Raw genomic sequence first — 14,101 nt, 5'->3', positions numbered from 1 at the left:
TTTAGGCAGTGAAGTATACACTCAAAAACTGTTTCTACTTGGGGTGTTTTTCTTCAGGTTGGTCCTTGAATACAGTCTGCATTTAAATTGTTCCTTCTTCTTTAGGAAGATCTAAATCTCTTAGGTAATATCTATGTGACCTCTGTATCTACCATCATTTTTATCATTATAACATTAATAGTTTTTGTCTTTTTCTTTTGAACTGTAGGAGAGTTGTTCATATTTACTCTCTACATTACAAGTTGTATTTTCTGCAGAGTCTATTCTGTGTTTCACTGTCCACATATGCAGATTTTAATTCTATAATTAAAATTTCAGTTTCATCAGAATATTATTTTACACATAGCCTTTTGATCTATCCTGTTATCTTTTTCTCTCAATTTGTTTGCTCCTTAAGATTATTTTCCCTTTTTTTTTCCACAGAGTTCATGTCTTCCTGCAACCTAATAAGAACCTTGAACAGATTTTTGAAAATTTTCTTCTGTTTACTGTAACAAATCATTTCTGGGTTGGTTAGTGTGGTAAAGAACTAGAGTTCTCTGGTCACATCAAAAAAGCAATACCTGTTCAAAAATCATGGCAGCTCAATTTTTCTATTGGACACAAAATCTAGATTTCTGAACCAGGAGCAGGGGGAAACAAAGGCTGTCCATTTTTCTTTCAGCAGAGCTAGCATTAGTGCCATCCTCATTGAAATCTTCAGTTCAGTTCTAATGGCTTGATATTTAGTGTAAATTTTTCCCAGGACTAATAAACCTATCCATTTTTGTGGATATGAGCATTCGTCTTTTTCTGTATTTTCATAGGTTTTTTAGAAGGAAGCTAGGATGGGGTTTATCAAGAACCACCATACAGAAAATAACTTGGTAGCCTCATCTACAATGGCTATTTGGCTTTCAGTAATAATTTTTAAGACCCTGTCATTATTAATAAAGGGAACAAGTGAACATTCTTTTGTAAAGATGACTTTTTTTTCTTGAAATGGCCCAACCACTTCATAAAATTATCCTGTTATTTTTAAGACCTGAAATTTTAACCTAACTTTGTGGTAGCTTGTTTAACACTCTAAAATATATTCAGAATGGTTTACCTCAACATGCTTGAATGCTGAATATTTTATGCTTGGACAAAGAGTAAGCTGTAGGTCTTTCGCCAAGCACAGTCAATGCACTTGAGTATGGGTTACCAACAACTCTGAAGAATTTTTTTTTTTTCTATTTATTGTTATAGCTTAAATCCTTGTGCCTCTTGTAGGCTTTAAGTGACATAAATATGCATTTCCATCTGCACATCCTTGTCAGGAATAGTTCTGCTGGGAGGTGTTATGCCACCCAAGTACTTCCAGAATAGAGTCTGTTAATCTTGTTACCACTATAGAAACCAAAGGAAAAGTGTACTCAGGCCACTACTGCAGCTGCTGTGGCTGTAAATATTCCAGCAACCACACCCTGGGTACCAAACGGAAGCATAAGAAAGTTGAGTTTCCTTCAGGTGGAAAGGGAGGTAGAGAGTTGACTCAGTCTACTACTTAAATCAACTGCCTCCAAACTTATTATCGTACACTTTTATTAATAAAAACAGAGAAAAATAGCAAGTATACCTAATATTTATAGTAAATATTTATTTACTATATTTATATAGTAAGTAAATATTGTTAGTTTATTAAATGGATAAATAAAACATATATTTAAGGAATGGATAACATTAACATTATGTACATTATAAAATATGCAAAAAAGTTATAAGATCAGGGTTTTAAAAAATAAATATGAAGAGAGTCTCTAACCCCATTGGACAGACTTGTGCATCCCCTAGGTATTCATACACCACCTAAGAGACCCCTGAGATAAACTTTGCATCAGGTGGGCCACCAGCAAAATAGAACTTATACCCCCAGTTAGGCCTTTTGATAGATTATATGATAAACTGGGCACACACAATAGGCAAACAGATTTATGTATCTGCATGTGGTTTGCTCCTCCACTCCCTCCTGCCCACTAGCCCCTCAGTGTGGCTTCACTTCTGGCCCCTCTAGGGCCTCTATGTAAATCTTATCCCTGCCCTACATTTATTCAGGCATATTACAGACCAAGAGTCCTACCAAGGCCTAGATGCCTGTAGGGAGCCTCCAGACTCCATCAGCTGATATGTCACCACAAAGCCCTTCTGACTCTAAGAAAAGAACCAGCTAAAAAAATAAAAATCCAGTTCTCACCTAACAAATATTTTTCAACAAAAATTTACTGGTCAATAAATAAAGAATGAGTATCTTTTAACTGAATTACTGATTAATCAAGTTGTGGAACAAAAATTCCCCAGAAAGGCAGTGGATATGAAAAATCTTCTACTTCTTTTGGTAATTGTATACTGTTTTATAGCCATAGAAACTTGGAAATTTAAAGTGCTTTTCAGACTGATAACAATAAGTTATTTTAATGGTAAAACCCAGAATTGGTCAGAGAACAGTGGGCAAACTACTCCCAATCACTGTTGGTATGAGTATAAAATGATAAAATCCTTCTGGAAGGCTTTAGAAATTAACCCTTGATTCATTAAGCCCCTTCCTATGAATTTAATCTACATAAACAAACAAATATATGCAAAGATTCATGGAAAAGAACGTTTATTGCAAGAATATGTATTATAGCAAAAACTGGAAACAATCTACATTTTTAATAAATGGAGGAAATGTTCATTTAGGACACACCATGCAAGAAATGCTGTGCACATTCACATTCCCTATTTATGGAGTATCTATTATGTGCCAAGCACTCTTCTAGGATGTAGCAATTAATTAATACAGACAAACCTCCTGCTTTCATGTAAGTTACATTTTAATCAAGGGTGGGAGGGACATATTCACCATAAGCAAATAAACAAATAAAGAGACAATATATTTTAAGAGTATTGATAAGTACTGTGAGGGCAATAAAACAGAATGGTGTGATACAACTGGTTGGTGGTGAGAGTTATGGAACTACCTTAGATAAGGGCTTCTCAGCCTTAGCACTATTGACATTTGGGGCCAGATTATTTATTGGGAAAGGGAGGGGGTCCTGTGAATTGTAGGATGAACAACAGCATCTCTGCCCTCTACCTTCTAGATGCCAGTAGCACCTACTCAATCATGACCATTAAAAATGTCTCCAGCCATTGCCAAATGTCCTCTATGGAGTAAAATTACCCCCAGTTGAGAACCATTGCTTTAGACTTAGTGTAAAGGAAGGCCTCTCAGAGGAGGTGACATTTGCACTGAGACCTGAGTATGCTTTCTAAGAATCTTCAGTATGTACGGAAACACTTATGACACAATGCTAATATACATAATATGGTATATTAAATAAAATCCTAATATGGTTTGTTTTCAAATATCTATCTAGACTAACAAAATGAGTCTGGACTCTGGAGCCAAGCTGCCTTAGATAAAGTTACTTACTAGCTGTGTGACCTTGGGCAAGCTAGTTAACATCTCTGTACTCCCATGTTTTCATATGAAAAAAGACACTAATAGCACCTACCACCTAGGGTTGCTGAGAGTATTAAATGAGTTAACATAAACAAAGCTCATACAGGAGAGAGTGACATATCTGGGAAGCACTATATAAGTTCCAGATCTTTTTACTGTCTTTTTATGAAAAAAAAATACAATGTGTAAATAATAGTACAAGTACAGAGGATTTTATATCCTTTGTATCTTTTGATATTTCTGTAGTTTTGCAAATGCAAATCCAAATGTTACTTTCAAATCCAAATAAAAATCAATACATATTTTAGCACAAAAGAGAGAAATTTGTAGACTGTCTCCAGGATCAATTGGTATACCAAGAGTCGAGGAGGAAGACCAGTGGAAGATGTGCTCAGAAAACCTATCCTAGGGAAGATGAGTCAATTTTCAACTGAAAACCAAGACACCCACATTCAACCAGACAGATCAGTCAACTGAAATTTATTTACCACTTGCTATCTGCTAGACACTGTGCTAGGTACTGGGAAACCCAACATGGATGGGACATGTGTTTCCTTAAGGAGATCACAACAGAAGGGGAAAAAGAAATGCATCCACAATTAACCACAGTTCAATAAACTAAAATAAGAACTATAATTAACATATTGACTTGGGGATGTGCCACCCCACCCCCCACCCCCGATTAATTTTGATCAGGAGTGGGGCAGTTTTAAGAAGCTTTATAGATGAGATGGCACTTGCACTGGGCCTTTGAGGAGTGAGTTTGGAAAATGCAATCATTCCTTATCAAATAGAAGTTCTGTTTTTGAGCATACACATATAGTGTCACCTAATCAAATACCAGCCAGGTCAATTAACCTGAAGAGTTGAAAGTCAGAAGGGACAAAGTAGTTATACTTCAGCAAAGAATCTCAATCTCATATCATCATAGTGCCTGGATTCATAAAGTAGCTTGTGAATGCAAAATTTGACTGCCATTGGAATTAGAAGACGTAAGTTCAAGTATTCACTCTGCCCCTTACCAGCTTGGGTAATCTTGGGCAAACCACTAAAATCTCTGACCCTCCATCCACTTTCTCATTCACATAATAGTGATAATAATACTTAACTTCGCAAAAATGTTGTGAGCCTCAAATGAGCTAATGCAAGTAAGAGACTTTAAGTGACATTCAAATGGTTGGAATGAATAAATTGCAATGGTTTTAACATAATAGAGAATACTCTGAATAATTATAGTTTAATTTTTTAACATTCATATTTAAACACGGACAGTAAAAATATCAACTGTATATATAATATGGGTTTTAAAGCCTTTTTAGCTTCATTTATTTTTTCAGCGCCCTAAACCTATCACTAATCCAAGTGGCACCAAGCTATAAAAACTGCTATAATTTTTTTGACTGGGATAGCATAATCTTTATTTCTTGAGATACTTTGTACAAACATTAAATTGAAGGTAACTGCAATTATGGACACTCATAATTGCAAACTGTTTTCATGTCTGAAGAAGATTCTGCGACCTTTCAAGAGTGAACTACCCCTTGTTACCAGCTTATGAGCTAGCTATAAAAGTATATCATATAGACTATGTCTGTCTATAGGGGCAAAGTACAGTGGCAAGCAGAAGCTAAGGTAATTTTCCAGAATATCAGGCTGAAAAGCTTACATCAACCCCACAATATTGAAGTTGCTTTGCAGGTATCAAGGAAGTTTGGGAGAGGACCACATTTAATCGTTCTCCACTCAGTTCTTTCTTACTCTCTAATCCTTTCAACTGCTATTATTTCTTGAGAAATAATATTCTTTTACTTTTTCTCCCTTTTTAAAAGAGATTTACTAAGGCTGATTGAAAAGGATTAAAACATCCTCTTGTCACAGACGTTGATAAACACTTCATCTAACATTTTTTTTTTTGGTCAGAGTTTTCGCTGAAATGCTGCAGAAGACAAATCAAAACAATGAAATAAAACTTTTGCTTTAACTTGAATGACTTTAAAGGACATTTTCCAACTAGAGTTGACATTTGAAAATTAAAGAAGAAATATCCAATGTATTTCCATTTATTCACCCCAAAATAGATTTAACAAATACAAAATTTTTTGTGTGTCCAGCTTAAGAAAGTTATCCAACTCGGCTTCTAGAGTGATTTACAACAATGTACCCCAAAAAACATTTCTTAAACTTAATCCATTCCTGGAGTGTGAACACATTGTAAGTAGCACCTTTTGATGAGGACTGCTGGCAGCCAGCCCCAGAATGCCAGTCTTCGGGAAGAAAGCATCACCATGATTTGGCCTTGATTTGGACCTAGCTTCAAAACCATGAGCCAATAAATTCCTGTTGTTTAAGCCAACTCAATGCATGGAATTTGCTAAAGCAATGATGTGACTAAAACAGCTTCCAAAACAGAAAATGGGGTTTTCTTGAAAACAAAGCTTCTTTAAGTATCGATCACCTTATATCATGCTTTTATTAGTACCGAGGAATCCTTATCTTACTAATGTTGATCAGTCTTCAGCCAGAACATCTGATCTAAATTTTTACTAATTATAATAGTGATTGACAGGTCTAAAAAGTGTGATTCTGACCCTTTCAAATAATTTTCACCATTTTTGATCATGCTAAATGCTTTAACCATATTGTGTTGTTACTTATCAAGCTGTGGAGAATAGAGTCCATATAGTCTAACAAGAATAACAACAAAAAATCATTTCTAGGCATTTTTGTGAACTTTAAGAATTTCACCTACAGAGGAAAAACTTTTTTAGTTCTCTACAGTGTCACTTTAATGAACGACTTTTGCTTATAATAATTTGTTAATGGTTTGGTAACTTACACCTTGAAATGTCACTGGTCTACCTTGATCTGATTTCAACCACGGATAATTACAGTACTAAATTCTAAGCTACATTATAGTTTAAATCCAAGGGAAAATATATTTCACTATTATAGCTTAAAAAATGGTCTATACATTTGAAATATACACTTATTTGAAATGTTTTCCTCTAGAATTAAAATGAAAATCACCCTGCCTTAACAGCTTATCTAATAATTTTCATGTAAGCTTCTGAAGTGTACCACTCACAAGAAGAACTTAGCAACAAGCTACTTGTTTCAAAAGGCAATTTGGCAACAGAATGGATAGGTTAATTGAAAAAAAGAGAAAGGGAAAATATTTGGGTATTAAATAGCCATTAATGTTTTTTGCATGTGCATGATATGTATTTTGCTATGTGCTTTTTTTGTTATTGTTTTTTTTAAATGGGGATAATCTGATCAAATGAATATTGTTAAACATCATTTTGATTACAGTGTGTAAGATGGCTTGAAGAGAGTTGTCACCCTAGTTGAGACCAATGACCACTGAAATAGTCCAGATCTGAGGGCACAGAAGATTAAACTGGTGTGGGCAGCCATAGGAATAAAAAAAGCAGGACTTAGCCTGAGAGATATTCAGAAGGAAAAATAAAAAGGAATTTCACATGACTGGTTGGAGGGATGGAGCAACTCAAAGATTATTTTTGAACCTAGGGAACTAGAAAAATGACAATACAATGAAAAGATGGAATTGTGAATTCCCCAAGGATATCCAGAGTTACCCCATTTGGGGAAAAGAATGAGGAGCCTGGTAGAAATTGGCTGGGAACCTGGTAACCAAAATAAAACAGTCAGTTACAAGAGTGAGACTGCAATTTGTGACAACTGTGGGCCTCTTGAGGACTGAGGCCTTGATTATTCTTCTTTGAATTCCCCAGCACTCAGCACAGATGCAAGCAAATAGTTTATGTTCAGTAAATGTTGCCTGGTGTGTTGGTTAGCTGTCCAGCTGCATAGAGATTTAGGGGCAGTTTTCTAGTAGCTAGAAAACAACTAAGTCATGAGTGTGAGAAAATGCTGTCTTCAAAGAAAGGGACTAAGAGGACAAAGTCTTCAAGAATAAAGATTTTGAAGTAGCTGGAGGGAAGACGAAAGCCAGTTATAGGGACAGGACAAGTCAGTCAGACAATTATACAAACAGAGGGAGGAAGAGAGAGAAAGGAAAAGGAAAGGAAAATAAAATCCAGATCAGAATCAGAGAAGCCCGGGAATAAAAGATGCTACTTATTCATAATTTGAATGCATATCTATATATGAATTCAAATAGAGAATATAAGAATGCAAAAATTATAAAGCCCATTCAGTAAGCACAAGTGAAAATCATTAAAATTTTTCCTTAATAACTTAGAGTAAATAAATTAATAGCCCCCATCACATTGATTCATCTATTGCATGTGGGTACTCAATAAATGTTAATTGAATTAAATTAATAACATTTGCTCAGTGGTAATAAAAAATTAATTAACTGTCTGTCTTTTCTCTTACTTAAGTTTATGCCCAGTGGTTCCTGCAATTATTTTTAGTCCAAACATGAATTTTCTATTTCACTGACTTTCAAGAGACACTTTTTTTTCCTAAGAAATATAATTAGGCTTCTAATTTTTGTCCTAATTTTGGTTTATTTTTCCTGTTGAAAAAAAAACTATTTTCTCTAAGCTAATGTCAAGAACTATCTATAACATCCCAAATATAGTTTCACAAGTTCCTTATTTCATTCCAAAATAGTTTTTTCTGCAGAAGATGTGATACCTCTTTTTATGTGTTTCTCCTTTTAGTTTATGCTACTTTATAATACTTTAAGTACAATGTCAAAGAACCCCGCAAAGGAAAAAATCTGGGGAAATTATTGTTAGCATTCCGTCTATAAAAGATGGAACATGTCAGTAGCATTCACCCAAAGATTGTGACTCACTTCACATGTCAGAATTCTGGGTTGAACAGACTGGGTTCTGAAATGTGTGTATGTCAGATGATGTGCTAATGAGCAACAAGATAGTTCACACTGGGGAAGAGAAAAAAAATAAAAATATAAACAGAGATATAGAATTAAAATAACTTTATGAATGGCAGTTTCACTTCTCCATAAAACTCTCTCAGTACAAGCCCAGTGTGCTCCAAATGGTTGCTTAATGTAGCACACCACTTACATTCAAAATGCTATACTTAAAATTGTCTCAAAATTAAAAAGAGAATCATATACCACTTGGCTGTATACCGTATTCTCCGCATGTTCTTACATTCCAGTAACCTCCATCCAACTTTTTTTTTGTTACTGAATTACTTTGTGCAAAAGCAATTTAAATTACATGCAGCCTGACTACGTGTGATAATTTGAACTGATTGTTAATTAATTCTGTAAGTAAATAGCTGCTGCAATCTCTATACTCATCAAGGTTTCGTTATCTATCAGCTTTTTATGAGCTGCTCTTTAATGTACGGCATAAAGCAGCTGTAACTGAACAGGCAGGATTTCCTGAGTGTGTGAGAAGATAGCCTTGCTGTACAAAGACTGCTCAGAGAAAGGCATGTCTGGAAAGTTATTTACAAGGCTTGATTCGAGGTATGAGACACATCATGGGATTTAGGGTGAAGAGGGTTTTGCTGATGTGCAGTCTCAGCAGTTCGGAGGAAGAGATGAAAGCCAGGAATAAATCCCAGAAAATGCTGTATAATATCAACAAGAAAAAGATAAGAGCAAAGCTTTTGGAAGCCACCAAACCTGAGTTTGAATTCGGTTCTGTCATTTCCTAACTAGCAGGCCTTGAGCAACTTATCTAAATAAACTCTCTAAGACTTGGTTACCCTCATTCATAATGTCATATAAATTCAGACATTTCCCATTCATTCAAAGAAGCTAACAAAATTTATCTCCTAGAGTTGTTGGGATGCTTCAGTTAAATAATAAATATAAATATTAACATAGAACTTTATGTAAAATATATGCAATTCTGTGTGTGTCTAAAGCAGTGGTTTTCTACCTTGGTGATTTTGCCCCACAGAGATTTGGGAATGACTAGAAAAATTTTTGATTGTCATAAATGGGAGATTAAGACATGATAATAGCATCCAGTGAGTAGAGGCCAGAGATGATGTTAAATCTCATACAGTACACAAGGTAGCTTCCCAAAACAAAGAAATATTCAGCCCAAAATACCAATACTGCCAAGGCTGAGAAGCCTTTGAATAATCTAAATGGCCATTTGTGATATTGGCTGGTTTCTAGATGCTTTGATACCCAAATAAGAAGAGCAAGCATCTTATTATCATATTATTGTTATTTTACTTTGTGAGTCCATTTTGAGGTTAGAGGAAGCCTACTGTCTTCAGCCACTTCTAACAAGTACGTACTCAGTAACACTCCAATTGCTTTCAACAGGTGATATTTTCCTGAACTCCTTTGGCTGTCAGTTCTATTTTGGGTGGATCAAACCACAACCAAGAAACTAAATCCAGTAACATAAGGGGGAAAGAATGAAAATTAAACACTGTTGAAAATGAAGTCTGTTTGCTGGCTCAGAAGCAAACAAAAATGGCCAAAGACAATTGTGTGCTCCATACAGTTAGCTCTGGTCCCAGTCAGCAGCCTTCAGAGAGCAACCATCTCAAGCCAATATACTGTTCTCTCTCTTCCACTTTCAAAAGAGAAAGCCCTGAGGGAAATGGTTCCCAAATTGTCTGCATGTCAGAAATCACCTGGAAAACTTCAAAAATCCCCCAAGGATAGTGATTTAATCAGTCCAGGGAGATGTCTGGGCTTTTAAAAATTCCAATTTTTTTGAAGCTTTCCCAGGTGATTCCAGTGTGCAGACAAGTCTGGGAACCATTGCCCTAGGAGGGAGAACCAAGTAGAGACTATCATCTTCCCCAAATAAAAAGCAACTCTTGAGGAGACAGAAGAAGATGGCGGCATAGAGAGGAGTGGAAGCTAGTCTGTCCCCCCGGACAAACTAATAAACAACCAGGAACAACTAGTAAATAATCTGAAATAACTGCAGGGGGACAAACATGACTGTCCACTCATCATACACCAACCTGAATTGGAAGGAATGCCCGAGATCAGTGCATAAAATCTGTAAGTAAAAACTGTGGATCCAAGCTGGGAGCCACCTCCCACCATGGCCCAAAAGGCAAAGCCTCCTGATGCTAGAGAGCAGTACTCTCCAAGCAAGCAAATATAGCTCAGCTGAGCTCCAACTGGGGTTTTAATTAACAAGCATGGACTGCTCAATACAAGCTACAAATCCCCAACAAGCAGACAGAGGCTTTTGGTGATGACTGACCTTGGAGAGCTGGAGGGTAGCCGCAGACTGGCCCTGAAGGGGGCTTTCTGTCCCTGTTTCAGCTCAGTGGAGAAAGCCTCAGCCATTTTCAGTTCCCAACTCTGACCCAGACAAGGGTGGAGACAGCACAGGCAGAGAGACTATTCAAATGCTAATGGCATCTCCCTATGGGGGTTATCTTTCCTAAGAGGAAATAGGTGGGGCCCAGCTCTTCTACCCACCTTCCATTCAGAACCAGACCCCAGAGACTGGGGGAAAACAGCCACAGGACCCACCTCCTTATACCAGTTGGGAGACACAGGCTGATAGGCGCCACCTGCTGGGTGGAAAAGCACAGTGACTTGAGGCCTCACAGGGTATGCCAATCTTCTAAGACACCCTCAGGGAAACCAGATACTATTCCCTCCTTCCAAGACCTGAGCCCGCTCTGGTCTGGGAAAACCTGATTGGGTAACCAAGGAAACCAGATGCCTAGACAACAGAAAACTACAACCTACACTAAGAAAAAATGAAGTTATGACCCAGTGAAAGGAATAAACTTACACTTCAACTGAGATACAGGAATTGAAACAACTAATGCTAAATCAATTCAAAAAGTTTACAGAAGATATGGCAAAAGAGACGAAGCATATAATGAAAACACTTGGCGTACATAGGGTAGAAATCGAAAGTTTGAAAAAACAACTGGCAGAATCTATGGAAATGAAAGACACAACACAAGAGATGAAAGACACAATGGAAACATACAATAGCAGATCTCAAGAGGCAGAAGAAAACACTCAGGAACTGGAGAACAAGGCATCTGAAAGCCTACACACAACATAACAGATACAGAAAAGAATGGAAAAATATGAGCAATGGCTCCAGGAACTTAAGGACAAAATGAAATGCAGGAATGTATGTATCATTGGTGTCCCAGAAGGAAAAGAGAAGGGAAAAGGGGCAGAAGCAATGATAAAGGAAATAATCAAAGAAAATTTCCCATCTCTTATGAAAGACATAAAATTACTATCCAAGAATTGCAGCGTACCCCAAACAGACTAGATCTGAATAGGCCTACATCAAGACACTTAATAATCAGATTATCAAACAACAAAGATAAAGAGAGAATCCCGAAAGCAGCAAGAGAAAAGCAATCCATCACATACAAAGGAAGCTTGATGAGACTACATGAGAATTTCTCAGTAGAAACCATGGAGGCAAGAAGGAAGTGGAGTGATATATTTAAGATACTGAAAGAGAAAAACCACCAACCAAGAATCCTATATCTGGCAAAACTGTCCTTGAAATATGAGGGAGAGTTTAAAATATTCTCTGACAAACAGACAATGACAGAGTTTGTGAACAAGATACCTGCTCTACAGGAAACACTAAAGGAAGCACTGCAGACAGAAAGGACAAGACAGGAGTGAGAGGTTTGGAAAACAATTTTGGGAGGTAGTAGCACAGCAAATGTGAGTATACTGAACAAAGATGACTGTGGGCAGGGTTGAGGGAGGAAGGCTGGGACCATGTGGGACACCAGGGCAAAAGGTGAAAGATGAAGACTGGGACGATGTAGCTCAGTGAAACCTAGGGTGCTCAACAATTGTGGTAAAAAGTACAAATATGTTTTTGCATGGTGTGGAGCAGATGGGTGTCAACATTGCAGGGTGTTGAAGGTGGGTTAGGGTTGGAGGGAGGGTGCAGTCAATGCAAGCTAGAGACTGTGGTTGGCAGGGACACTGTGTTATGCTTCCTTTGATATGGCAGGGGCAGTGTACCAAGGCAAAATGCCTGTGGCGGGGGGGGCATGGAGGAAGGGTATGGGACTCCTGGCATTGGTAATGTTGTCTGACTCTTTATTCTACTTTAGGTTAATGCTATCTTTCCTTTTTTAGCTTTCTATCTGCCATGTGTTTTTTCTCTCTCTCTTTTCTTTTTCTTTTGTCCCTCTACCTTCCTTGACTCTTCCTCCTTCTTTATGGAAGAAGTGGAGATGTCCTTATATAGATAGTTGCAATGGTGCTGAATACATAAATACATGACTATACAGGGAACCAACAATTGTTTACTTGGGACAGAATGTATGGTGTGTGAATAAAACAGTCTTAAAAAAATGGGTTGATGAAGAAACCTTGAGGGCATTATATTGAGTGAAATAAGACAGACACATAAGGACAAATACTGCAAGGTCTCACTGATATGAACTAATTATAATATGTAAACTCATAGACATGAAATATAAGTTACCAGGATATAGAATGAGGCTAAAGAATGGGAAGAGGTTGCTTATTATGTGCAGATTGTTCAACTAGGGTGAACTTAAAACGTTTGGAAATGGACAGAGGTGATGGTAGCACATTGTGAGAATAACTTACAGTGCTGAACGGTGTGTGAAGGTGGTGGAAAGGACAAGCTCAGAGTCATGTATGTCACCAGAAGGAAAGCTGAAGGTTAAAAGATGGGAACGTACAAAACACTGAATCTTGTAGTGGACAATGTCTGTGATTAACTGTACAAATATTAGAAATCTCTCTCATGAACTAGAGCAAATGTATGACACTATAACTAGAAGTTAATAATAGAGGGGAAAATAGGAAAAAATATATACCTATTGCAAACTATATACTGCAGTTACTAGTATTTTAACATTCATCAACAGTAACAAATGTACTATACCAAAACTATGAATCAATAATGGGGGGAGGGTGGTTTGGGGTATGGGAGGATTTGAATTTCCATTTTTTGTCTTTATTTCTTTTCTGGAGTAATGAAAATGTTCTAAAAATTGAAAAACAATTTTTGACTGTGGTGATGCACAGCAGTATGGTGGTGCCATGGGTAACTGATTGTATACTTTGGATCTTTGGATAATTGTATGGTTTGTGAACAATCTCAATTTAAAAAAAAAGCAACTCTTGAACAAACAATGGCAATGGACTTGGCAAAGAATATATTTTTTTCTCTGAGCAGTGTAGGCATGGTAAAATCAAACCAGATTACCTATTCTTTATTTCAGCCTCTCAATGATCATTACTGAATCAATCAGGCATTAGGCACGCAGTGGGAATGCAATTCTCCAGAATGCATCTTCACCCAACTGTGCCACCGTATCACCAGATCTGTTGCTTGTTAGATCTAAAGATATCCCTGGGAATCAGTCTGGCTGCATGTTTGAGAATATCTTCTTCTGTTAATTCATTTCTCAATCTTAGGACTCTGATTAATGGGTGAGATAAGTTATGAATTATATACCCCACACTCTTGTCTGGTTCTCTAACATAATTTCATAGGATGCTTCTTTCTAATATACTCCTCAAAATTGTAATTTAAGCAGTTATTTCCTTAATAATGATGCTCCTACAGGCCAGGGACCATGCCTGTCTTAGTCCCACTGTATTCCCAGTGCCCAGCCCAATGCTTCTCACATAACAGACCCTCAATTATTATGTGGGCATGACTGAATCAACACAGGAGCTCTGAAATATATGAGGGG

The 14,101-nt window shown here is 37.0% G+C and overlaps 1 protein-coding gene across 2 annotated transcripts in view; it reads left to right on the top strand.

Annotated features, from left to right (window-relative positions):
- MDFIC2 (MyoD family inhibitor domain containing 2) overlaps positions 1–14,101 on the top strand; it is a 134,216-nt gene that overhangs the window by 108,590 nt on the left and 11,525 nt on the right. The window lies entirely within an intron of this gene.

Source organism: Choloepus didactylus, chromosome 1, assembly GCF_015220235.1.
Source record: "Choloepus didactylus isolate mChoDid1 chromosome 1, mChoDid1.pri, whole genome shotgun sequence".
NCBI classification, from domain to species: domain Eukaryota; kingdom Metazoa; phylum Chordata; class Mammalia; order Pilosa; family Megalonychidae; genus Choloepus; species Choloepus didactylus.
This window is presented reverse-complemented; position numbering and strand designations above follow the sequence as displayed.